Source organism: Equus caballus, chromosome 10 (genome assembly GCF_041296265.1).
Source record: "Equus caballus isolate H_3958 breed thoroughbred chromosome 10, TB-T2T, whole genome shotgun sequence".
Lineage (NCBI taxonomy): Eukaryota > Metazoa > Chordata > Mammalia > Perissodactyla > Equidae > Equus > Equus caballus.
Window position 1 is genome coordinate 57,629,827 of NC_091693.1, and position 25,833 is coordinate 57,655,659.

At 39.6% G+C, this 25,833-nt stretch overlaps 1 long non-coding RNA gene across 1 annotated transcript in view; it reads right to left on the reverse strand.

Moving 5' to 3' along the window:
• Positions 1-362: 362 nt before the first annotated feature.
• The window catches only part of LOC138915803 (uncharacterized), a 36,450-nt gene continuing 10,979 nt past the window's right edge, over positions 363-25,833 (reverse strand). The window contains exons 2-3 of the long non-coding RNA XR_011422107.1: positions 5,658-5,924; positions 363-2,603 (exon numbers count right to left, since the gene is read on the reverse strand). This is a non-coding gene — a long non-coding RNA (uncharacterized lncRNA). The remainder of the gene's footprint in view (positions 2,604-5,657; positions 5,925-25,833) is intronic.

The window sequence follows — 25,833 nt, forward strand, 5'->3', positions numbered from 1 at the left end:
TCTGCAGTGTGTCTCAGAAGCAGCTGAGCAGAGAGGAAAGAAGGTAGCATTTATGATTTGACCTAGTAAATGGTTCACCCACAGGGCATTTCTGGGTTGTGCGTGCACGTATGCTGAGTGGCTTCCTGTGGGGCCCCTGCCAAGGCCTCCTGAAAAGCAAGAGGCCTATAGCACAGACCTGATGTGCAGACCACTAGGAAGAGGAGGAGGTCACTGCATGAGTGACTGGACTATGAGACAGGCCGAGAGAAGAGAAGTGGTGGATAAGAGGAGCCCAACAGCGCTTTACACTTTGAAATATGGGCTACTGTGTAACTCACTGCCGGGGGAAAATAAAAAAGGCCAAGAAGACAAGGAGCCTGTCCAATTTCATAGCTAGAACTCCTGCCCATAGGCTGTTATTTAATTTAATTCATGTCTAGAATTATTTACACTTTATATTAATGCTTAAAAAAAAAAGTTTCTTAAATCCATGCATAGTCACCCTGTGTGGTGTGTGGGGAATAATTTTGCTTTAAAGAGTTTCTTTCTTTTGATAGTTTCTTTCTCCCCATGGATAACATGGCTTTCTACTGGGGACAACACCATAAAACAAATCTTTCCATGTCTGAGGTGGTGTATCTTCTTGGCATTGCAGGCTCCCCATCTCCCTTTCTTTAGTCTGCCCTCCCTTTCTCCTGCCCCCTTTCAAGCTACACAAGATGAAGAGATGCAGCTTTGGTAGTCATAAAGGGTTGGGGCATGCGAAGCCTGGGCGCGAGCTGTGATGAAGCTTTTCCCTAAGGAGGAGAAATGAATCCCAGGTCTCCCATAGCATTTGGATTCTCGAGCTTTCAAAAATGCTACATCAGCATGGACCAGAAACAACACAGAATATCTCTATTTGGTCTAAACATAAAATAAATTTTAAGAAATCCGTTGTGATAAAATTAAAATATGGAACCCATGGGCGTTCTAAAGTGCTACCCAGAGGTTTGCTGTGGAAACTCTAGGAGATATTGTTCTGTGAGCTTTAGTATTACCATGAAAACAGTGGATCCTTGCAAGCAACTGCTTTTCTCTCTCTGAAAGGGCTATGGGAGGACATAGGTGGAATTTGGGTGTACAGTTTGGAAAAAAAAGAATTTTAGTGAAGTAGGTGGATATAGGAGCGTATACAAATTCCACAAAGATCTGTTTATGGACAATCTGCATGTGTCTGAACTTGGGTACCCATTGGGAAGACTAGAACCTCGACCTGGCAAAAAAAAATAAAAGAGGCTCATTGGGTCTAGTGGTAAGTGGCTGAGACCAGTCCTGAGGGCACATATTTCTTGTGTGGTGATCTCAGGCCTCCCCCAGGCTGACTAAGTGAAGAACTTGGCAGGGTGTGCACCAGGAACACGCCACCTGACACTGTAGCCCAGTCAGAATGTATCTTCACCTTTCCTGGCAAAATCCATGTGCTTGTCTCCTTAGTCAAGACTAGACCAATTTTAGGCAGAAAAAAATAATGTATTCACAATGATAACACATTCTGCTCACCCCAGCTCTGAAGATCTGAAATGAGACTATAAAAGTGCCCTAAGAGAAATGATTAAGAAATATTTTATGATGAGGAAGAAATAATTTTTAAATTCAAAAATATAAATTAGGAGGTAATATCTCCAAGTCCTCAGAGAAAAAGAATCCCTCTTACTCAGCAGACTCCAGAAACTTATTTCTACGTTTCTCACAAAGCTATCCTTTGAACGGTTTCCCTTATTTCTCAAAAAATGAAGGAGAGCAATCTTGAGAAATCAACCCAGCCATTATTAGAACTGCCTTCTTTCCTAAGCGGGCACATATTGAAAGGAATATATATAAATACTCTGCTGTTTTTATTTGTTTCTTCCATTCTGTAACCTCAGACATACAGCTTAGTCACCCTCAGGGCTCCAGGATACCTAAGCAAAACAACCCAGGCCTGGATGGGCCTCTACTTTATAGGGTAATGAGCTCCTCAACTGAGACACCAACATGGAACTCACTCGTGAATTCAGGCATCAGCCATCCACCCTTTGAGGAAGATATAATCTCTTTTCTTATTCCTACCCCATGTCTGTGGTCCAATTATTCTCCCTTACCCATCTCACCCTCCTCCAGGCTCTGATCAATCACAATTGTCTATTATTTGCTGACTGTCTCCCCTTCAGTGTCATTTCAATTCTCGTCAAAAACCACAGTTCTGATGTATCACCTTTGAGCAGGATGCCTGCTCTAATTTGAAAGCTACAATGGTTCCCAGAAGCCAAGAGACTCAAAGTCATGGATTCTCAGAACCATTTCCTTCTTGATTCCTGAGGTTAGGAAATAACCATATCAAGAGCCCTTAACCTGAAGTCCCATGTGTGGGTTTTAGCAGGACTTGGGACTCCTATAATTACACACAAAATCGTATTTATGGTTGTATATTTGCATTTTTCTGGGCAAAGAGCACTTAAACTTCATCAAACTTCACGAGTCCCTGGGTGACTTCCACGCGCAGCGTCCTCAGATGTGTGTTGAGACTGGAAACCACGTAACCCTCAGTCTTGTTTGCAGTGCAGCATCCTGCGTCAGTCTCATTCCTTCCATTTTCCATCCTTTACAAGAAACAAACTTTTATTCTGATGGTGCAGAACAAAGAAATCTAAGTATACATATGCAAAATACCTCCTTCCCAACTCTCTCTCCTCTCCCGAACTGTAGACAGTTTCCCTCCACGGGGTTAGGTGACATAACCTCCCATCCACAGCTCAGAGACAACTAGTCTGACTTTTTTACTAGTCATGTTATGACAATCCCTTCAACAGCACCAATATCACAAACCATTGGCAGTTAGCATTATGAGAACATTTCTGTGCTAAGTGCTTTGTGTGCATTATCACATTTAATCACAAAACAGACCTATAAATAGATATTACTATCAACCCCATGCCACAGATGGGAAAACTGATTTTAAGAAAGGTTAATTTCTGTGTCCAGGGTCACACAGCTTGTGTGGCAAAGCTGGGATTCCAGCCCAGTTCTGCCTGACCCCAAAGCCTGGCTGTGTTCTAAACCATCGCTCTCTAATGCTTCCCCCAGACAATGCAGCCAGAATGGAGTCTCCTCACGTTGCAAAGCAATTTCTCCCAAGTATAAATTTCACAGGTGTGCTGCAAAAGATGCTCCCATGATCAATACTTGAAAATGCAAATGCAATCATTATATCATGTTCACCTCAGAACACAAAAGCTTGATTGCATAAAAATACTGCTTTTATTAGTAAACAGGAGAAGGTTGAAACAGTCTTGCAATTGCTGTATTGCTTTATCGCTACTGGTTTAGTATGAAAATTCGATCAAAGCAGCTTCTTAAGAATTCCGTTTCATTTATATTTTCAGTCCCCAAACATAAATATGGCGATGGTATGTATCAGGGACATTAAGGACACTTGTGAAAAAATGGAATTGAATGTTGCATTGTAACATTCTATTTTATTCAGTTGAATTTCGGGAAAAGATATACTTAAGTGATTCCGGAAGTCATAGCTCAGCAAAATGCCATCAAACAAAATATCTCAATCTGATATCAGGTATTCAGGAATTACATTTTCAATAAAAGCATCTCTCTTGGGCTTATAGCACCAAAACAAGAAGAGGTACGAGATTATAATTTTATGATGTGTGCCACTTAGAGAAAAAAAGAAACTTTTTTCTTCGCTTACTTTGATCTTGTCAAAACAAATCACAGCCCTATTTTCTGCTCTTCTCTCCCTTGTGAGGTGAGAGATTTGCTGGGGAAAGATGCGCCTGCACCCAGCGAGGGTCCTCCAAATTTTACTGGCAGTTAGAAGAAAAGATATGAGTTATAACAAATTCCTCACTGCTCTCTGGGTAGAAAGTTCCCCAAACTTCTCTTTTAAAGAATCTAATGATAACCACCAATCTACTCTCTTTAACTACGTGTTTGTTTGTTTGGGGGTTGGGGGAAGGGGAAAAAGGGTAGAGGGGCACATATGTATGGTGATGGATTAAAAACTAGACAATTGGTGGTGAACATGAGGCAATCTACACAGAAGCCAAAATATAATAACGTACACCTGAAATTTACACATTATAAACCAATGTGACCTCAATAAAATAAAGAAAAAAAAAAGAATCTAGTGATTACTCCAGGAATGGTTCAAAATGAGACTCCTGGGCTGTGCTGGGTCTGAGAGTGGCCCAATGAAGGTGAGCCTCTGATCTTCTTAGCACTCGTTCTCAACTCGGGCCACCAACACCAAGAGTCAGGCAGATAATCTGCAACTTTGCATTGGCAGCGTGTGGAAGGAATTTTCTGAGAGCTGCTATAATCAAAGACCATGAAAATCAGTTGCAGACACACCAGTCAGGAAAACAGCTTGGAAAACTCTTGTGTGTTTGGCAGTTTTCAATTTAGAAGCAGACTTTGCCTATTGACTGCTTGTATGTTCCCCTGGTCTGTGGCAGCACTCACTCTCACCTGGCCCAGTGGGAAATTTCTATCATTTAGGCTTGAAATCAGTCAAAACCATGGAAATCACCATCTGGTGTGAATCCAGGTTTGTCAGGAGCCGTGGAGAGATCACACTTCCCACTGATGGAGCAGGATCTGTTGGGGAACAGCTGGAGAAAGAAGCAAGCTGCTAGCCAATGGGATATGGCCTGCATTTTTTAAAAGGTCTCCTGTCTTAATTTTGTTGTTGTTGTTTTTGGTGAGGAAGATTGGCCCTGAGCTAACATCTGTGCCAATCGTTCTTTATTTTGTATGTGGGACACTGCCACAGCATGGCTTGATGAGCAATGTGTAGGTCCACACCAGGGATCCAAACCTGCAAACCCTGGCTGCCCAAGCAGTGTGCACACTTAACCACTACATACCAGGCCAACCCCTTAATTTTTTAAAAAATCTAAATTCCTTCAAAAACCAAAAAACATAGGTGTATTTTGATATAATTCCATTTTTGTGCTCCCTATGAAAAAAATGTATCTTATGTTTTAAGATTAGAAGTTGCCTAAAAAAATCACAGGCAAAGAAAGGATTCTAATCTCACAGTGTCAACCAAAGAACCTTTCATGAATTATAGATTTTCTCCAGGACTGTTTCATCTTCGCTGCCCACCTGAAGTGGCAGGGAGTTTAAAAAATTTTTTTCTCTTTAGTGTAGTCTTTTTTTTCCTTGCTTGATGGAATGCTTTTACCATATTTCATCGATTCTTAGACTTACCTTTTCTGAACAATTGAACATCTCTGAAATTTGTGTCATAAAGTGTATGAGATATCTTAGTTTAATTAACAGCATTTCTTCTTTCTTCATTTTAAGGAAATATACTATTTCCATGGTAATTTACCTAATCTAAACCCCCATGTTTCCCCAAACTTCCTTTCTGATAACTACATCCAGGGCTATTTTGAGATACACGAAAGACGCGAAGCAGAAAGCGCCCTCGCAGCCATGTCTGAAGCTGGTCAGCCTCTGCTTTCCCCAGCACACAGGATCTTCTCTGTAGAGTCTAGACTCTTTGCTCCTCCTCTGGGGTTCTGGGCAGTGGCAGACCCCTGCTCTGGCCCAAACTTGCCCCACTCCAGGCTAAAAAGGAGCAATTCTCACTTTGTCATTACCATTGATAACCAATCCCCCTCCAAGCCTACCTTCTCCTCAGTATTTTGATTGAGTCTTTCCAGAGGCATTTGATAACTAGAAATAAAGCAAATGACGTAAGGACTAAAAAGAACTGACAGAAAAGCTATGTATGGGAAGAGCCGATGAAGGAGTCTTCAAATAAGGAAGATGACTTAAAATATCCAGGCCCTGGGAACATACATCTCAATCATAACTTCTGGATCTTCCTTGGTACGGGGGAGACTTTGTAGAGGATGGTGTTAGGCCCAAAGATCAGATTAGGGTTGGCCAAGTACCTGCACAGTAAAATAAAATAAAATATTAAAGTAAAATAAAGAAAAACTCCCTTGATTTAATCAGAGGATGCAAACTGACAGCCCCCAGGCTTTATATAGCTGTTTCCACATTTATTTGGCTATTTCATCTGCTCACATGATACTTGAAAAGGCAAACAAGGCATTTGTTACTCTGATTTTACCACAAGTTGCTGAAGCAGTTTGCTGTTAGTGCTGTCAAGTCCATTCTGAGTCCTAGCGACCCTGTGTACAGCAGAGAGGAACCCTGCCCAGTGTTTTACACCATCCTCTCACCTTCCAGCGCCATATCAGACAATGAACCACTGCTAATCATGGGGTTTTCATGAGCAATTTTTAGGAAGTGAGTGGCCAGGTCCTTCTTCCTAGTCTGTCTTAGTCTGGAAGCTCCACTGAAACCTGTCCACCATGGGTGACCTGGCTGGTGTTTGAAATCCCAGTGGAAGAGATTTCAGCATCACAGCAACACACAGTCGCCACAGCATGCGAACTGACAGAACAGGCTTAAGCAGTACCACTAGTAAAACACCATGGGGAAGTATAGTATAGGGAAGGTGACTGGGGAAAAGAATAATGATAAAAATGCTGTTATGTTGATAAACTAATAAGACATTTAACATGGGAGGTAGGAAGTTAAACTAAGATGGGAAACCAATAACAGAGCAGAGTGGACTGTCCTGGTGAAGGTGTCTGCCAGGTTGTTGGTGCTAAAGAGGGTGGCAGGACTTTTGGAGGCTAGAGACCCAGACCAGAGAGACATTCACTGGTATGAATTACAGCCACAGGAGACAATGAGGTGCAAGAGGCAAAATGTGTAAGAGAGAAAAGAAGAGGACCAAGTATAGATCTGCTGGGTGGACAGCCACATTTAGGAGATCTGAAGTGTAAAAAATTAGTGAGGGAGACTGAGGGGTAACTGAGAGATAGAAATGGTATGGTATCACATCATGAAGCCTGAGGCAAAAGACACTCAAAAACGGACTGTTAAGTATTATTAAATGCAGCTGAGAGGTCAAGGATAACAGCAGAAAAAAGGGATGCAGAATATGACAGTGGCAAGATAACAGAATACTGACTAGAACAGTGGGCAGAAGCCAGATTTTAAATGATTAGAAAGTGAATGGCTATTGAAGAAGACGGGGCATGAAGACTTCTCTTTCAGAAAGTCAGATGTTCTAGAAAAACTTCAGGGGAGCACAAACCGTGTTTGTCACAGACTCACTAACCAGGAATCCCAATTGTTGCATATGTAGTAAAATAAAGGTACACTTGTTTTGTTTAAGACATCTTAGGAACTTCCTAGCTATTTATTTCAAAATCACCCTTTCTCCCACCAAATTAATCAATTCACTGTGCAGCAATTATTCTTTGTGGTCAGGATCAGGGCTTGGAAATCGACCCTTTGCTAAGGTCAATGGCAGCACTGTGGTTCTGGCTTTCTCCTTGCCACTCAGCAGCTGCCCTTCTAGAATTTACTGAAAACAATTCCCCTGCCAGGAAAATTTGCCAGTGCTATTTATTGATTTCAGAGAGCTGTGACAAACAACCATGATACTATGTGTAGTAAATTGTCAGAATATAGTGTGTCACCTAAAGCTCTCAATTGACTTAAGTCAATGCTGTGAAATCACCCAAAAGAGGTGATTTTAGGGTACACCAAGTCTGCCTTTCACTTGATTCTTTGGAAGCTCACCAAACTTCAAGCTTAATCTCATGTTAATTGTATTCTATGTAAATAACCAATTTTATACATGCGCTCTGTGCAATGCCATGTTACAGTAAGCTTGGGGACCATTTAGTTGATATTATGCCCTGCCCCCTCTGAAGACAGAAATTTACTCCACGAAAAGAGCTGTTACACATCAGATTGGCATCCTTATCCTCTGCTATCTACGTTATGTTTTATCTATCATGTGTTTTGCCCTTTTAGAAGTACTAATCTACAGTGAAATTACAGAAAAGAGGGCATATGGTTGTCAGCAGGAGAGGCAAGATAGCCACTCTGGGCCACAGTCATTTCCTTCAACTGTTCTCACCATCCTGAGTCTTGTGCCTCAGGACTTTATCTTGGTCTGTGCACCCAGTGTTGATTGGGTTTAAGAGTTGAGCTCACGTTGAGTTAGAGAAGATGATAAAGGAAATGCCAGTCCATTAATTTGCCATGAGGAGCCCAGCTTCACAGTGGATCCGGAATTCAGCCCAACTCTTCAGCACATTTTCCCGTAGGAAAATCCAAATGGTGGAGAAGAGCAGGAGACCTGGCCTCAGGTGGACCTGGCCTTCGCATCTTATCTGCCGCTCATTGGCTGCGTGATCCCCATCAATTAAACTCTCTCTGCTATAGTGTCCAAAGAGATGCAGTTGGCACAGTAATAGGGTGTTTTCCTTGAGGCTGCTGTGAGAATTAAATGAAGAAATTCATGTAAAATGTTCGTCACACTGATAAGTAAATGCTGAATGAGTATCTACTACTATTGCTCTGTGGAAAGATGAATCGTGATCAGATTATCTGGTGACCAGGGAATCAGAGAAATACTGGTCTGACGAAGAATCTTACGCTTCAGTATTTGCTTCTGGGCTACTTGTCACGCACAGACAGAACCCCCTTCACCCAGGCTGTAAAATTACTCTCCTATATTTTAATCTGGTATTTTATGGTTTTATTTTTCACACGTAAATCTCTCCTCCCTTTAAAATACATTTTGCTTAAGGAGTCAGCTTTATTTTTTCCTTAAATGGTTATTCAGTCATCCCATTTCATTATATATTTTTCTCTATTTTCTCTTTCGAAGGATAAATTTCTAGGAGTGGGGGCATACTTTGGCACCATATTTGCTCTTCGGTGATCTGAATACTTTTCTTGGAATTCTATCTTTGTAACTCTTAAGTGATACACATATTGCTACAGTTTGGGGTCACTTTGAAGATCAATATAATGAGATTTCCTCAGAGAGGCAGAGAGCATTCCATTGGGATCTCTTTCTAATTAGACACCATAGTTCAGCACAAACCTTCACACATTGCCTTCATCGCCTGATGAGGGGCTTATTTCAACAGGTGGCTGCTTGATCCCAGGAGAAGAGCAAAAGACCAGGAGTCAAATACCTGAGTTCTGACTCTGGAAAAATTATTTCATCTTTGAGCCTTAGAGTTTTCATTCGTAGAATGAGTAAAATAATGCCTGCCATTTTTCTATCAAGATTGTATAAGGCTAAAATCCTATTATAGAAATGCCTGTGCTTTAAGAAAGCAGTAACACTCTCCAAAGTATGGTGTGATGTGGACGGTGTCAGGGTCAGGCATCCTTGACCCAACAAAGGGAGGTACCTCTTGATTGCCTTGAAGAGACCTCAGGAGTTGTGGGGAAAGACATCTACCTTGGAAATCAAGGATTGCCTTTGGAAAATGAGGAACAATATTAGTATAATTAGGGATTTTATGGGAAGTATGGCTGACCTGATCAATATCTCCTGATTAGCAATGACTATAGCTGGTAGATCTTCTTCAGTGTTAGAGTAGGAAGGCACTATATTGTAACTGCAGATGACGTAAACTACTTGCAGAGTAACAGAACCAGGGTAACTCCAAACATTGTCTTCACGTCTCTATCCTACAATCAACTCTCCCCTCTCCAATTCACGTAGACACACTCCTCTCATTCACAATCATGGTGGCAGCCATGGATTGTGCTGCAAGATCTCCCTTCAAGAGAGAACCTCCCCTGAGGAGTGTGACAGTGTCCAGCTGCAACACTTTGGATCCATTTGGATCCACTGTGGTGTTTGTGCCAAGGTTATTTTCTTCCTGGGCTGCTCTCAGCTGATAATGGAGCACAGCAGGGCAAATAAGTCTGGGGCCTTATAAGTTAGGGACTCCCCTAACAGGAAACCTTTGCTCTGGGGCTCCCCATCAGCCTGGTCAAGACTTCTTAGCTGCACTGCAGTCTGAGGCCCTTCCCTTCCAATCCTCTTTCCTTCCCTTTCTCCATTACAGGTGTCAGGCCTTCATCTCAACCTGAAGGTCTCCCCGCCAACTCCTGCTCCCTCCCAACTTTGTGCTGCACAGGTGTTTTCCCCACTAAATCTGGTGCACATCTAAGTATGTCTTGGTATCTGCTTTTCTGAAGACCCAAACTAACACATTCACTCACTGCCCTACTCCTAATTTATACGTATTTCTTCTCACAAATTTTAGGAGGAAAGCCATTGTAGTGCACAACTCAAGGGGGCGCCATTCACATCATGGTCTGCATGAATGCTGTACTCTGAAGTTGTGCCATACATACTCTCACAGCCTTCCACAGCAGCCCTGTTTTGGGAAGGGAGAGTATATTTAAGAAAGTAGCTTTAATAAGCATGAGTATCTCCCTAAGTAAGAACAGTATGCTGCTTGAGAGTTTCTGGAGCATTCCAACCAGGGCTGTACCTACAGTACCAAAGCAAACTAGATGGTTCTCAAGATGGCAGTCTAATTGGCTGTAATTTTTTCAAAGCCTTTCCAGGGCTGGCAAATAGTGTTCTAGGGCATAAATCTGCAAGCTGTTTTCTGTAAAGGGCCATATAGGAAATATTTTTGGCTTTGCAGGCCACATCAAGTCCCTATCACAACTACACTCACCTCCCCCATTGTAGGGTGAAAGCAGTCAGAGATCATATGTAATGGGAACGGACCTGGCTGAGTTTCAATAAGACTATTTATGGTCACTAAAATTTGAATTTTGTATAATGTTTACATGTCACAAAAATATTTCGATTCTTTTTTCAACCAGTTAAAAATGTAGAAACCCATTCTTAACTTGGTGGTGGGCCAAACACAAAGACAGAAGGTGGGTTGATTTGGCCTACAGGAAATATTTTGCCGAGCCCTGCTTTAGGCCCCTCACTAGAGAGTCACTCCAGAGAGAAGATTAGCGAGGGGCGCTGCTGGTTCTCGGTTGTAACACTCTGGCCTAGTTTGGCCCCTTGGGGGACACTGGCTCAACCTAGATGTGAAAATGACCAGCTTGGAAGGAAGCAGGAGGAAGCCAGTACAAAGCTCTCTTTATATTCCTTTGAGAGTCAAATTACCACTGGATTCTCTGCCTTACCTTTGTTGGTGCCATTGACATCAAAAAGCTAGAAAAGGTTGCCTGCTGGTTCTTGCGGTGCTCTGAAAGTTTTTAAGGCCATCTCACTTGGATTATTATATTTAGAATGAAAATCCTAGTTTATACCCAAGATGGCTTCTTCCTCCTGGGCAGGCCTCTGTATATATAACATGTTGAGGATTAGGGAACATTCTCCCATTGCATTCATCAGATGTTGGGATTTTTTGTTTTTGTTTGTTTGTTTACTTGGTTTGGGGGAAGTATTTGTTGTATATTTTTAGGAGATGCTGAAAAAAAGATAAAAGAGAAAATCCCTTTACTTTCTGCCACATGCTACCAAATTAGGCCCTAGTATGAAAATGCAGTATTCTGTACAGTTTGTTTGATCACACAGTTCTCCGCTGCCATATCTGATTTTTCCAGCCTGACCTTTCCTCAGATTCCGCTGGCTCTTTCATCGGGATTTAAATGAAAGGGCAAAGCATTTTGCATGAATATAGAAACAGAGTAGGAATTGTATAAATCCACTGAAGCAAAAGAAACTCGGGGCAATTCACGAGATTCATTGAATCCACTTGCTCTCAGGGAACTTACTATCCTACACCACACAGTGAGCCCTTGGGGTACACGTTCATTATCATTTAGGGAAGGAAAAAGGGCTGTAAAGAATCAAAGGAAACAAGAAAGTTCATATATTAAAGTCAAACATTGATCAGACTAGCGTTTTTGACTTTTCTACTTCAAGAGTGAAGACTTGGAATGTTAGTAATGTTGTGTGTGCATGGGACCCAGCCCCTCCTCCAAAAAATATCCTTCCTCATCAAAAACTACCCCCTCACGCAAACAAAAGTCCTACATTTTTAACCTCTAAAATCATATAACACACGCCTAGGAATTTTCATAGTTATTTAAGCCTAGGTTAGAGTCAGCTCCGGAGAACAGCAGGACAAATTGTCAAACCCAGATTCGTGCTCCATATTCTATCTTTTCTTTCGAAGTTTCCAGTGACTTTGTTCTTCTTTTCCTCTATTTTTGTTTCTTTTTATTTTTAAAAGTTAGTTTACTTTGAAAATTTTTTAAATTATGGAAAAGTTCAAAAAATATAACATCATATTCCACACCCAAAATAACATGTATCACATCTTCTTCTGTGACAAAAAATTCAATATTGCAACCAGAAGTCCCCTTTCCACCTCCCAGAAGCACTCTCTATCATGAGACTGTTGTATATCTTTCCATTCCATCTTTTGTTCCTTCCATATATAAATGAATCCATAAATACTCTCTAGTGCTATTTTATAGATTTATATTTGAATAAATGGGATCATTCTGTATGTATCATTCTGCATCTTGCTTTTTTCAATCAATACTATGTTTTTTAATCTTTTCATATACAACCTCTTTTTTCTTGTAAGCTGCCCATCACCCACACTATCCTCTGGGATTATTCTCTTTGTAGGAAGAGAAGAGAAGTTGAGGAACAGAATCCTGCCTCCCCAGAGCCCTAGTTTCCTGGTGCCTCCAAATAACAATACACAGGCCCTCTTAATTTTAAGGATTTTACTACCAATCAGCATGGGAAAACAGGAAATGCTAAAAACAAGAAACATGGAAAATTATAGAATTTCAGAAATCTTAGTTCATAAAATAGAGCCTCACACTACAATTACTAATATCCTGGCCAAACTGAGATGGCAGCTGGAAACCCCACTGTCCTGTTTTGGTTTTTGAAAGTGCAACTCAATAACTCTCAACCCTCCTCCTGACCCAAAGAGAAGGGTCTGCTGACTCCACTTCCTGTAACAAAGCTCAGCCTAGACTCCTGTATGGGCATGAAGGACACAGACTAAAAGCTCCTTTAGTTAAGTGGGTGAGTTGCTGTTTGAGAGCCTCTAGACCAGACAGAACCCATGTCACAGACAGGGTTAGCTGTTAAGAAGACAGAGGAGTTAAGGGCCTGGGTTTAGATGCTAGGTCTGCCCCTGACTAGTTCTTTAGACCTGGACAAGATTCTTTACCTCCACGAGTAATATTTTCTCATCTCTAAATTGAGAATAATAATGGTTATTTGAGGATTAAGAGCTAATCTATAATGAGTCCTTGATAAGTGTTAGTAGCTATTATTATTGTTATTGTTATTCGGGGTCCTGCATACTCCTGGTCCCCGTATCGATTCACAGTCCATGAAGAGAAATGAGCCTTATATCTCTTCCTGAAAACTTGTCATTTAGATGCAGTCAATACTCTGGGTTATCTAGTGATATTCAGTTTTAAGGGCAAGCTGAGCTAAAAATCCATATATGAATATAGGTTCAAAAGTTGATATCTCACTTACGTGCAGCCTCATGAATTTTCAGGATTAAAAAACCAGCATCATTACCTTCAAGAAGTTTTGTGGATTCACATCAGAATGCCAACTAGGGAATCAATATTTTAGTAAAAGTGAAGCCTGAAAAAGTGGCCCCTACGGAGTGCCCAGAGGGCTAGGTGAGGCAGTTATCCGCGTCAGTTATTTATTGGCCGTGAAGACGATGGTCAACAAAGAATATGTTTATTAGAGGCCGTGATTATTTTTAACAAACCAAGCCCACTTGTGTGGAATCATGGAGATGCCCACAGAAGTAGGATGATTAAAATAATTATTGGATCATTTTACATACTATGGAAAAGCATTTGCTATAATTTTTGTCTATAGAAGGAGAATTCCTGTAAAATTATGATGAATAGTTTCTATGAATTTTTAGGAGTTTGGACTTCTTGTGGAGTTTCCAGGTGGAGAAGCCACCTCTGCCAATAATGAACAAGTTTGTCGATAACCATTTTATGTAATTCTGAAGCTCCAAAAAATACCATAAACAAAATCAAAGCCAAAATATGGAGAAAATAAAAGATAGGAGTTCTAAAACAAAAAAGGAATTTAAAAGGCCAGTTGCAACTTAAAAGATTTTAAGCAAATGGAAACCACCAGAAAAGAGAAGAAATCTCTGTTGTGACAACACATGGGTTAGGATTCAGGAACCCACTTAAGGAAAATTTTATACCTGTCTTGAGCACAAACACACTTTGAGCATCAAAGGTGTGCCTCAGTTGTGTTCTATATACATTCTAGAACTTGAGCTTGATTGTTACTGAAAACACGGAGATGATAAAGTATTATGCAGGGGTCCTCAGAGGCATGATCAATGTTCACCTTATGTTCATATCTATATCTCAGGAAACCACTCAATTGACTTGTTTTTAAAATCTCTGAAGCCCAAAGCCACAGTCAATGTTTTGATCAGTTTCTTGCCACAGGAAACTGGACTCAAAGACCTTATCTTCTGTAGCATTCCAAGTTTCACTGGGGTCATATATGATTTTATTTAAACTCACAAATAACTATTTTTAATTCCCTAATAAGAAAAAGCATGACATTCTCTGATTGTGACTAGATTAGCCTGGGCAGCTGTTTGGGTGGGGCTCAAACCTGAGGAAGTTATTAAACACGTTTGCGCTCCCACCTCATGATTAAGATGCTTATGGGAGGTAATATTGTCATCATTACCTGGATTGTAAATAGGCTTCATCCAGGTTACTCATGAACTATTTGCAAGAAGGACACATTTCTCTGATTAAGGGAGACCTTGACCTTGAAGTTGCTTCCTGGATTCGTGACTGCAGGATTTTTGTCAGATTAGTGGTCTCTCAATTAACAGACAGAATTTATTTACCATAGGCGGTCCCTCTCATTTGTAGCACAGATGTCAATGTCCAATTGGATTTAAAGACCGCTTTAAAATTGTGATCTGATGAGACAAATGGTCTACCTATTATAGAAAATTTTGATACTGCTTGAATTAGGGTCTAGTTTCTTTTAAGCCTTTTTAAATGTATTATCATGATTTACAGTTATTATTTCAGTATTTGCCAGTCTTGTGTATTTTAGGACATCAAACCTATAAATAGGAAATCAGTTTTCTTCTAGCCAAAGACTCCTCTTTTCCTCTTAGCTACTAAAACATTCCATTCTGATGTGACTTAACTTCGAAAGAAAGCTTGCAGCCCATAGCAAAGAATCTTACCTCAATATGAAGTAAAACCCATACTCATTATAAAACTCATAATAAAAATAAATCCACATACGAAGGACTTGGGTGAATTTGAGCCATAAGACAAAAAAAGGCTAATCACACATTTGCTAAATATTAATTCTCTACTGAGCCATGAAATGGAGCAAAGTTCTAAAGATAAATATTAATGGAGAGTTTCTGCCAATACTATCCAAGAGAATACATTATAATAGTAAACATATCAAGTGAGAATTTCTTTTCCTTGGAATAAAAATAAGCTAAAACTGCCTTTTAAGAAGAAATCCTATACAAGTTTGAATTCATATAACCTCTGTACAATTGTTTTCCTTTAAACATTGATTATTTGGGACCTAGAAAGTCTTCCTAACCTTTTGGTCTTTTGAGAAAACTCTATGTACTGTCCTTGTCAAATGTCTGCATGTTGATTTAGTTTTGATGAACATCTTGGTGGCTTTAATAGAAAATCTTGTATCCTAGATTTTTCTCTGCTGTTCCATGACATCATTTAGATAAATTTTTATAAAGGACAATGAAAAGGATGTATAAGATTCTACCATTTTAACAGATTTGTCATTCTCCTTCTCGATTTATCCACACAAAAAAATTAACTCACACTTCTGGAGGTAATTACTAAGTTATGTATTCATAGAAAACCAGCATACAAGTAGATGATATCACAATTTGATATTTATGAAATGCCAGTTTTCCATAAATATAGAAAATCAGCAATTATAACTGGAGCTGTTTATTAACATTTGGAAGAAAATAAATAACAAATGGACTCACTATTCATTAAAATTCCTCAATAATATAACAACTGTCCCCATCTCAAAATAGTCCCATGTGATATGTATGTTTTGACTTACGAGTAACTTACGCTAGTAAGCTTACATTTAAAAAAAAAATCCTTGCTAAAATATTCTCATTAGCCATTTCCTATATTTTCTTAGATATTTACCAGTTTTAACTATTTTGTGCATGTGTGTTGATTCACAGCACAGTCTTATTTGCTATCAAGAATCTGATTTAGTAGCCAAGATTGTGGATGAGATGCTGAGGCGGAATTAGCATGAATCTTTTCCGTAACTACATATGTATATAGGTGTAAGTCCAGTGAGTAATTTTGTTCACGTGTCAAAAGCAGAACTGGGTCAGAAAAGTATGGATGAACTGACTGCAGAAACACATCAACACTCCTCAGGAAAGGACTTCAGGGTGCATGAGGATGGGCATATTCACTCATTCACGATTTTAAGAAGGAAACAAGTAGTACATTGTTTATCATCACAAACTACTAAATTTTCTAAAGATAGTATTAAGTTTTCCAAAATTACCCTTTTGGTCCATCCTCCAGAAGTTTTTCAGGTTTTTGGGCTGTTTAGTGTTCTTTTGACCCTTGCAAAGCAACAGGGTTTTAGATAGCCATCTCTCCTGCCAGGCTCCCTTCAGCCATGGCTAAGGAGCTGTTTTAAGATGTCAGTTTCCAGCCAGTATGTTTTTAGGTGCAGGGTTGTAGCTTTTGAAGGAAGAAAGCGAACAATGCACAAATAAAGGTAGATTGTTTTCTTAGAAAACAACAGCTGTCAGTTGTTAAAGAATTCACTGTGTTGAAGAATTTAGGGTGAAAAAAAGAAAATGCGGAAAGGCATACAACCAAGATCATAGGCTGTAATGGGCTCAGAAATCAGGTACTGAGCCCTCCTGTGCTCCACCAGCAACACCCACAGGATCTCTCCTTGATTATCTGTGGGTATGTGGATTACTCATTCTGGCAACCATCCCATGCACTTGAGTCATAAACAAGGATTTTGATGTCATCTAATCTTAGAGTTGGAAGAAACTATAAAGGTCAGCCAGCCTAACCTTCTACTCAATCTCTTCTGCCTTGTGCCTGACTAATGATTAACTAGCTTTTATTCTCCTTAAATACATTAGCTATTACTATCCATATTCATTGCCAAATATTTATCCAGTCCATGTATAGATATAGATATCTGTTCTTAAAGAAGAAAAAAGTGTCCCCACAATCTCACTATCTAGATTAACCTCTGGTTCAATGCTATCTATTTATAGACACATATAAAATCATACTACAAGGTTTGTTCCATAACTCATTGTTCAGTCTACAATATACCATGAACCTCTTTCTCCGTCAATAAATATTTTTGTAGTCACTTTAAAGCCTGCAGTGTGTGGATTTACCATAAGTTATTTAACTGACCCTTTATTGTTAAGTAAATATGTTATTCCATATTCCTGATATTTAAAACAGTGGAATTATGATCACATATCTTTTCAAACTTCTCCAGTTATTCCTTTGAAGAAAATTTCTAGAAGCTCAGTTTCTTTTTGAATTTTTCTGGTGATGGGAAATTTTGTACATCCCAAGACAAACTTTTCCATTGTTGGACAGGCTCAATTCAAATAAAAGCTGCTTCTGATTCTCATAGAACAAGTCTAATTCTCCTTTTGGGCTAGAGCTTTTTATGTACTTGATAGGAGCTAAAAGTCACTATTACTCAAAAAATATGCTTTCTATGTTCCTCACTTCCTGTTGACACTTCTCTGGGCATTCCCTGATAGTTTCTTCTGTCTTCAGACATTTTAAAGTGGAAGGTGGAGTTACATAGATGTTGCATATTTTTATATGTTTCAAATGTTGCATAATTTCAACTGATGTCCCAAATGATCCAAATGACCATCTTCTATTTTTAGGCTTGGGTGGATTTGGCAGAGATTGCTAGTTTTTCCCCACTCTCCATGCTCTCCCCCCTTAGTGACATAAGACAGCATTATGACCAGATAGAAAACTATATTTCCCAACCTTCTTGGCTGCTAGCTGTGGGCATATACCTCCATTCTGGCCAATAGGGAGTAACTGGAAGTGTTCTGTGGAAGCTTAATGGAAGTTGACTCAGCTGGCATGAATATCTCTTCTATTCTTTCTTTTTCTTATTTTCAATACATAGTGGCTGAGGTCTCACCAGTCCTCTTGGCCTGTGAGGAAATCTTGCATTTGGAAGTCATGCCCTCGGATAGCAGAACAGAAAGCTGTTTAATAACCACCACGGACCTTCCAGACCTGGGCTCAGCTAACTAGCTTCCAGACCTCTTTTAGGTGTGAGAGAAATAAATTTCTAATTTGTTTAAGTCACTGTTTTTCTGGTTTCTTCTAACAGTTTTACTAAAAACTATTAGTTATACTAATTAGTTATTACTAATCACGCCATGCAATGCTTGACATACAGGGGTCATATCCACTAGTGCTAATAGAGAATAACTATTAGTTACTCCTTGCCCTACCAGAATCTTGCCTCAATATATGGCAAACTCATAGCAGACAAAAAGAATGACCTTGTCAATGAAGAAAGCCATATAAAGTACATGTAATCAAAGTATACATAATTAATTGTTTTGGAGAGAAATTTCTTGATTTGTGTGGTAATCCTTACAACCTTGTATACAACTAATGTCCTAGCCTGGAATATACTAAACACTCACAGAGCTTATCATACATTTGGTAGTCTGCTTGGAAACTGGAGTCTGCGGCTACATTTTTAGTAACTCAAATTCCTTTTAGAACTGTCATAAGCTGGATGGTTCAGTTGTAAGAGTGACAGGGGTTGAAGTGAATGTCAAAGAGATAAGCTGAGAGAAGAAATGAGGTGATGTTCACCATCTCATTGTTCTTACGTAAATGTGTGACTATTTCTTAGAAGGCGATGAGTATGAAAGATACATGAGAAAAAAAGATTTGGAAGGAGAAAGTATGGAGGAGAAAACAAAAGAGAGAGTGAGAATCATGCTAATTATTCCCTGACTCCAAGTACTAAGAAGCCACAAAACCTTTGTTCCCTTGTCTTGGTCCTTCTCCTTTTTTGCCTTCTCCTTGGCCCACAACGAGACGTAGACTGTAGAAAAACATATGAGGCGATGATTGCAAGTATTGTTCAACAATCAGAAGGGGATTCAAGCTAGAAGGAAAGGAAGAGGGGCCCTAATCTCCTCACGGTCATAGTGATCTTGCAGAGTTTGCTGTTTTTTTTTCTTTTGAGGAAGATTAGCCCTGAGCTAACTGCTGCCAATCTTCCTCTTTTTGCTGAGGAAGACTGACCTTGAGCTAACATTCGTGCCCATCTTCCTCTACTTTATATGTAAGGCACTTACCACAGCATGGCTATGCCAAGCGGTGCCATGTCCGCACCTGGGATCCAAACTGGTGAACCCCGTTGCCACTGAACTGCAAACTTAACTGCTGCACCACCAGGCCGGCCCCGAGTTTGCTCTTTACAGCGACAGTCACTAATATATATCCCTTGATTTCCATTTTAAATCTTTTTCCTATTATGTATAAATTGAATGATATTAACATAAATAGTCAATTTAAATGTAAGACAACAATGATGAATATAATTCAAAGAGCAATGTCATAAGCCCATTTTAAATTAACTTTTAAAAAGTAGGTTTAAATTTCATTCAATGTATACTTTAAAAGAGTTACAAATTCTTTCAGAAAACAACCCCGGAAGTTTTGAATTTAAGGCTACCTGAATTATTGCTAAAGATCTGCCATGAAAGCAATTATAAATGAATTTTAATGATGTTAATGGTAGTCATTTCCAGCTGGGAAACTTAAGAGGAGAGAGATGTTTACCTTTTTCTCCAAAAGTCAAGAAGAAATTAAAGGCTTTTGATAGTCACAGGAGGTGGAGTTGGGGTGAGATCCTATCTCAAGTATAATTTCTCTTTTTCCTTTGGTTATATAGAAAAAGCAAAGGAAGAATGATAAAGGAGGAAAATACTCGAGGGAATTCTTTCCTTGGAAAGGTGTTAAGAGGGTATTAACAAAAATTATCTCAGCTGGAGCACCATCCAGCACACACAAAATCAACAATGGCCCCAGACTCTCAGTGTAGCCAGAGAGGATTTCATAGGCCTCAAGGACTTCAGCTGTCAGCTGGGAATCAAGAAAAATCAGATGGTACCCATCATCCGTGCATAGTCACAGGAGTTTATTCAAAAAGGTTACAAGTAATAATTCTTTACTTAATTAAATATGCTCTGGGTTTACCTATTTCAAATAAAAAGTGGGAAGTATTTGCTTGTTTTGTGATTATTTAAAATGGTTAGGCTGAAGAAGAAAGCAAAGACCTTTGTTCCCACTGTAACAACAACAACAACAACAATAAAACCTGGAAAAATTAAGAATTACACTTGTCAATGGGACTGGCAAAGAATAGAGGATGCAAGGAAGCCCTGATGGACTGAATGTCAGAGAGAAATGAACGCTTCATAGTGAGATGAGAAGGGTAGAAGCTTCCATCTCCAGAGGCAGATGCTTCATCCGTGGAGGATAGAGGGGGAAATTGTCACAGACTCATCATAGATGAAGAGACTTTGCAGGGACATTCTGACAGTCTGAGCTGGCAAAATGGCTTAGAATCTGGAAAAGACGCAAATGCAAACTGCTTGACAAGTCTTTTCTTCCCATCCCTACCTAGCCCTACCCTGAACCGTGCAAAGAAATTCAGTGAAGGTGGGCCTGGAAATCAGAGAGAGATCCCATGGTCTTGCCTTTGGATTCTTGGGCCCTGCCAGAGATAAATCCAACAGTCAACCAAAAGATCTGAAACCACAGCTCACCTCCCTCCCTGCTTACATACTGACAAGCTCTAAACCACATGGTGGCACAGGAGTTTGGGGGTTGGGCCAATCCCAGGTGATATCTATCTATTACAGCCACAGCCTGGCTCCAGCTCACCTCCACTCCAGGAGAAATCTGAATTAACTGGCCTCAGCCTAACCATCAGATGGAGGAAAGGGTTTGAATGTGTTGGGAAATCACAAAACCAAACAAAAAACTTCTCCTTGGTTCCCGCTATTTATTCCGCACCATGTTCAGAGTGCAGTACAAACTCATGAGACTTGAGGATAAATAGGAAAACATGAACTATATTAAAAGGGAAATACGTTCAATAAAAACAGATATTCGAATTAGAGAAGACTTTTTAAAAAAACTTTTATAAATGTACTAAGGAATTTACAGGAAAAGATGGGTATAATGGAGAAATTTAAGAGTTATTGCAGAAGAATAATAAAACTATTTTTAAAACACTCAAAATGAAAAATGCAATATCTGAAATCTAAAAAAAAAAATCTTTGGGTAGGCTTAACAGCAGATTAGACACTGCAGAAGAAAAAACCCGTGATCTTGAAGCAAGGTTAATAAAAATTATTCAAAGGGAGTCCGAAAAAGAAAAAGATTTAAAAATAAGCAGAGCCCCAGTCACTTCTAGGATATCAAATGGACTAACATATGTGAACTTCAAGTTCCAGATGCATCCATATACATAACATTCAAAAATGAAGATGAATTTTGGGGCAGGGTTCACAGGAATGCTTTGTATATATATTTTGGAACTTCCTGTGAATCTATAATTATATCAAAAGAAAAAGAAGAAAAGGGAAGAAATGAAGGTGAAATAAAGATATTTTCAGATAAATGAAAGCCAAGAGAATTCTACAGCAGCAGATCCACACTACAAAAAATGCTGAAGAAAGTTCTTCTGGGCGAAAGGAAATGATACCCCATGGAAATATGAATCTACACAACAGAAATAAGAGCACCATAAATAGTAAACACGTGAGCACATGTAAAATATTATTTTTTTCTTTTCTTAATGTCTTCAATAAACAATTTACTGTTGCAAGCAAAAACATTAATAATGTCTCTGGGCTTTATAACATATGTAGAAGTCAGACGTATGACAAGAATAGCAAAAAAGGAAGTAGCAGATATGCTCAGTAAGACTGGAGGCCTGATGGTGGTATCTGAGTCAGATGGAAAGCCTGGCACAGCACAGTGATAGAATAGTGAATTATGAAGACTGCTAGTCTCTGGACATCGTGTTAGGTTAGAACAATAGCATCTAATAAATCTTGACATATTTGCTAACTATTCTACCTCTCAGATGGTAGAATAAGCAATGAAGGAAATTATGACTCTGAACTTAACTATGACCAATAAGGCAACACGGGTTCATGAATGGAAAGTGAGAGAAACCTCGGAAGACAGTGACAACTGTGATAATAACAGAAGTGGAGAACACAGGATGATTAGAATCATTGAGGTCTTGCTGTTCCAAGTGTGGGCTTCAGACCAGTAGCAACAGCTTCCCCTGAGGAATATTGGAAATGCAGAATCTAGAACCCCTGCGCCTGCCTATGGAATCAGAATCTGCATTTTAACCAAATCCTAAGTAATTCAAGTTAAAGTTTGAGAAGCACTGCTCTAGGATGCTTTTTGAAATGCGGTTTTCTGAGTTTCCTAGAACGATTGAATCACTCACTGTGAAGATGAGGCCTAGAGTATTCGTTAATATTTGTTAAGCTCTCCAGGTTATTTTCTGTGCAGTAGTATTTGACTATCATTGTCATAAGACTAGAATTTCCCTCAGGAAATTCCTAGAATAAAAAAGGATCCCAAAGTAAAATAGGTACCAGAAGCCCTACTATATCAACCTCTTGGAAATTCACGTTCTGAGAAGTTACTCAAGAAAAAGTGTCTGAAATTATTTGGGTCAGTGTTTCTTAGATGTATTTGAGCCTGGAATCGTTTTTCTACTCACCTCCTGCAATAACAGAAGCTTGTGGAATTATCCCATGGAACTTTGTTTTTATGTGGCCCTCACTTCGGAAAATGTGACCTCAGGTGTCAGTACACTTGGCTTCTGAAAGGTCAGAGAAAATCAGGAAGGATCCCCATGTCTCAAGACTTCAAATGGAAAGTTGGTTCAGAACAGAGAATCCCCAAATATCCATAAATCAATGGATCCTACTGCAAATGTATCGATGCACAGGGACGGAGGGGGAGATGGACATGGCTGCAGAGGGCTTCTCTTAGAAGCTCAAATTTAAAAAATGGATCAAAGGACATACAACTGAAGATGCAATTTTAAGGATAATCTTATCACAATGGAGACTAAAGACTAGAGGATGAGACTTTCAAAAAATAGTTAAAGACAACTACTGTTTAGTAATTAATCTGGAGTAGTAGAAAAAGTGATAACATGCTAGGGAGACATGTACCCTCATACTCGCTCTGCCTGTAGCCCCCTGTCGGGTCTCCAATGGTACCCTATCCAAGGAGGGCCTCACCTCTAAACAAGAGACTCGGGGTCGTTTATCTCACAGAGTTTCCTGTTCTCAATTCTCAGTGTTACTTCAAATCATGCTCAAACCCATCATGCTTTTATTTTTTTTCCTTATTGGACTTTTGTGGGAACCAACACCAAAGGGTCTGGATGCTTATCACGTCTGCAAGCTCTCCACTGCGGCCCCATCTTCAGTCATGTATCAAAACAAAGATTTAGGGAGATTGATGGTGTGTCTTCTCATTCTACATACCTCCAGGAGATAATTTCTTTTGTAGCTGATTCTTTCCTTTCCCCCTGAGAAAGGAAGATGGATTAAAGTAACATTATAGAAAAGGATACTTTCCAATGGTTCATAAAGTTGAAAATCCACAAAACTGGAACTTTTGGAAAATGTTGAAAAGCCTGCATTGCTATTCCTGAAATTACAAAATTGTTGGAGAAGCTTCAATTCTTGCATTTGAGATTTTATAATACAGACGATAGCCCAACTGTTTATTTTATTAATTTTGTGGGAATGCTGTTAACATATTCATGAAGAAACAATAAAATAAAAGTGTAAAGAATGAGCCGTAGTAGTTCTGTTCGATCATATGCTGTGACGTCGTCAATACATAAGTTCAGCATGTTTTTTCAAACACTCTGAACAGGCCCTGACTCCACATTTTTACCCAAGTGAAAAGCCTGCATAGAATAGCATAAAAAGACATGCTCTTGTTGTCAAACAATCTCCACAATGATGTGAAGCACTTGTAGGCCACAACATATTATAGTTTCACTGCCATGCTAGCTAATGAATGAAATTGTAAAAATAATTCTGTGCTTAAATATTTTGGTGGGGGATGCAAAACAGAAACTCAGACTATTAGGACTGCAAGAAAACTGTTAGAAATTACCTGAGCAGGGCTTGCAAAGTGGTGGCCAGCAGTCACATACCAGCCACAGACACCTTTATTTGGCTCTTTGAGATAAGCAATGTTTTTGTTTCTTTTGTTTTTTTGCAGGGGAAGATTTGCCCTAAGCTAACATCTGTTGCCAATCTTCCTCCTTTTTTCTTCCTTTTTACCCCTAAAGCCCCAGTACATAGTTGTGTGTAGTTGTAAGTTTTTCTGGTTCTTCTATGTGAGCCGCCACCACAGCACAGCTACTCACAGATAAGTGGCATAGTTCCACACCTGGGAACCAAACCTGGGCCACCAAAGTGGAGCACAAGAAACTTTAACCACTAGGCCATCAGGCAATGTTTTTTAAAAGGCAGTGCAACAGTAAATATTACAGTTGCATTGTTATAAACGGCTTGTACCTGCTGTCCTACACCAGCCTGATTCAGTATTTAACTACTTGACCAGACCTTTCAAGCATTTGAGTTTGCAAATCTCCTCCCTCATAGAAATTTTCAAAGCTAGAGGAACATTAGAAATAATCTAATTCAATGAATTCACAGATGTTGGTGGGCCAAGAAAGAGTTGCAAACTTTTAATATTGATAAGCCAAGACAATTTTTTTCCCTCAAAAGTAACTACTATCTATATCACCATGATATCATAAAAGTTATTTTTACAAGAAAAAATAGAACAGCCATTTCCAAGAAAAGCCACTTAGCTATCTTCCAGTAACAAATATATGATTATGTTGATGTAACATTATCTTTTTTTTTTTTTTTAATTTGCCACTGACCAACAAAAACGTCCTCTCAGACTGACGCTGGCTCCCGGACTGGTGTCTGGAAGCCACTGACCTGGTTGCAACACTTCATTTTAGAAGTGAGGGCGTGGTTCTATGTTGTTCCCAAAGTTGCATGGCTGGTAAGAGCCGCAGCCAGATCTATCACCCAGCTTGCCAGTGCCAAGACCAAGGTTTTCACTTCATCAGCTGCTGGAAGGCACTGTGTCATAAGGCTTTTCTGGAGCCAGATAGAGCCCAGTAAAATCCTGGCTCAGCTGTATAGTCTTAGCCAAGTTAATAAACTTCCCCAAGCTCCTAGCCCTGTGCCTTCCACATTGGAGAACTTCATTTACTTTTCTTTGTCTCTGTCTTCCCATTCTCCCAGCATGCAAGTTGCTGCATTTGAGACACAATTTCCCATTTAAGTCTATGGGAAGTATAATGTGGAAGATGGTCAGGGGCTGGCTGAGGACACTTTCATTTCCCTTTGTAGCCTTCACAAAGCCGGGCCTGCTTGCTCTCTCCCCAAGGCCAGCCCCAGAAAGGGGCAATGGGTTTGCAGTAAAGAAAACAAACTGGCAGCCAAAAAATTAATTGAAAAACAAATTAAGTCTTTACTGTCATCTCTTGGAAATGCCAAAAGAGGACTCATCAACCACAGCGAATCTTTTTGAAATCCTCTTTCCCTCTCCACAGCCCTACCCCAGCCTGCCCACGCACAGCTCCCTGTGCCAGAGCTCATCCTAAAGCTCTTTCTTTATGCCCAGCTCTCTAAAATCCGCCCTCCATCTCGCCCAGAACAATCTTTCTAGCTCAAATTCTGCTTTTCACCTTCTTTTTCTGGCCTTCTTTTTTTCTCTTCAATGAGTAATCCTCTCCCTCTGCAATATGAATCCCATTAACCTTCCTTTCTCTTC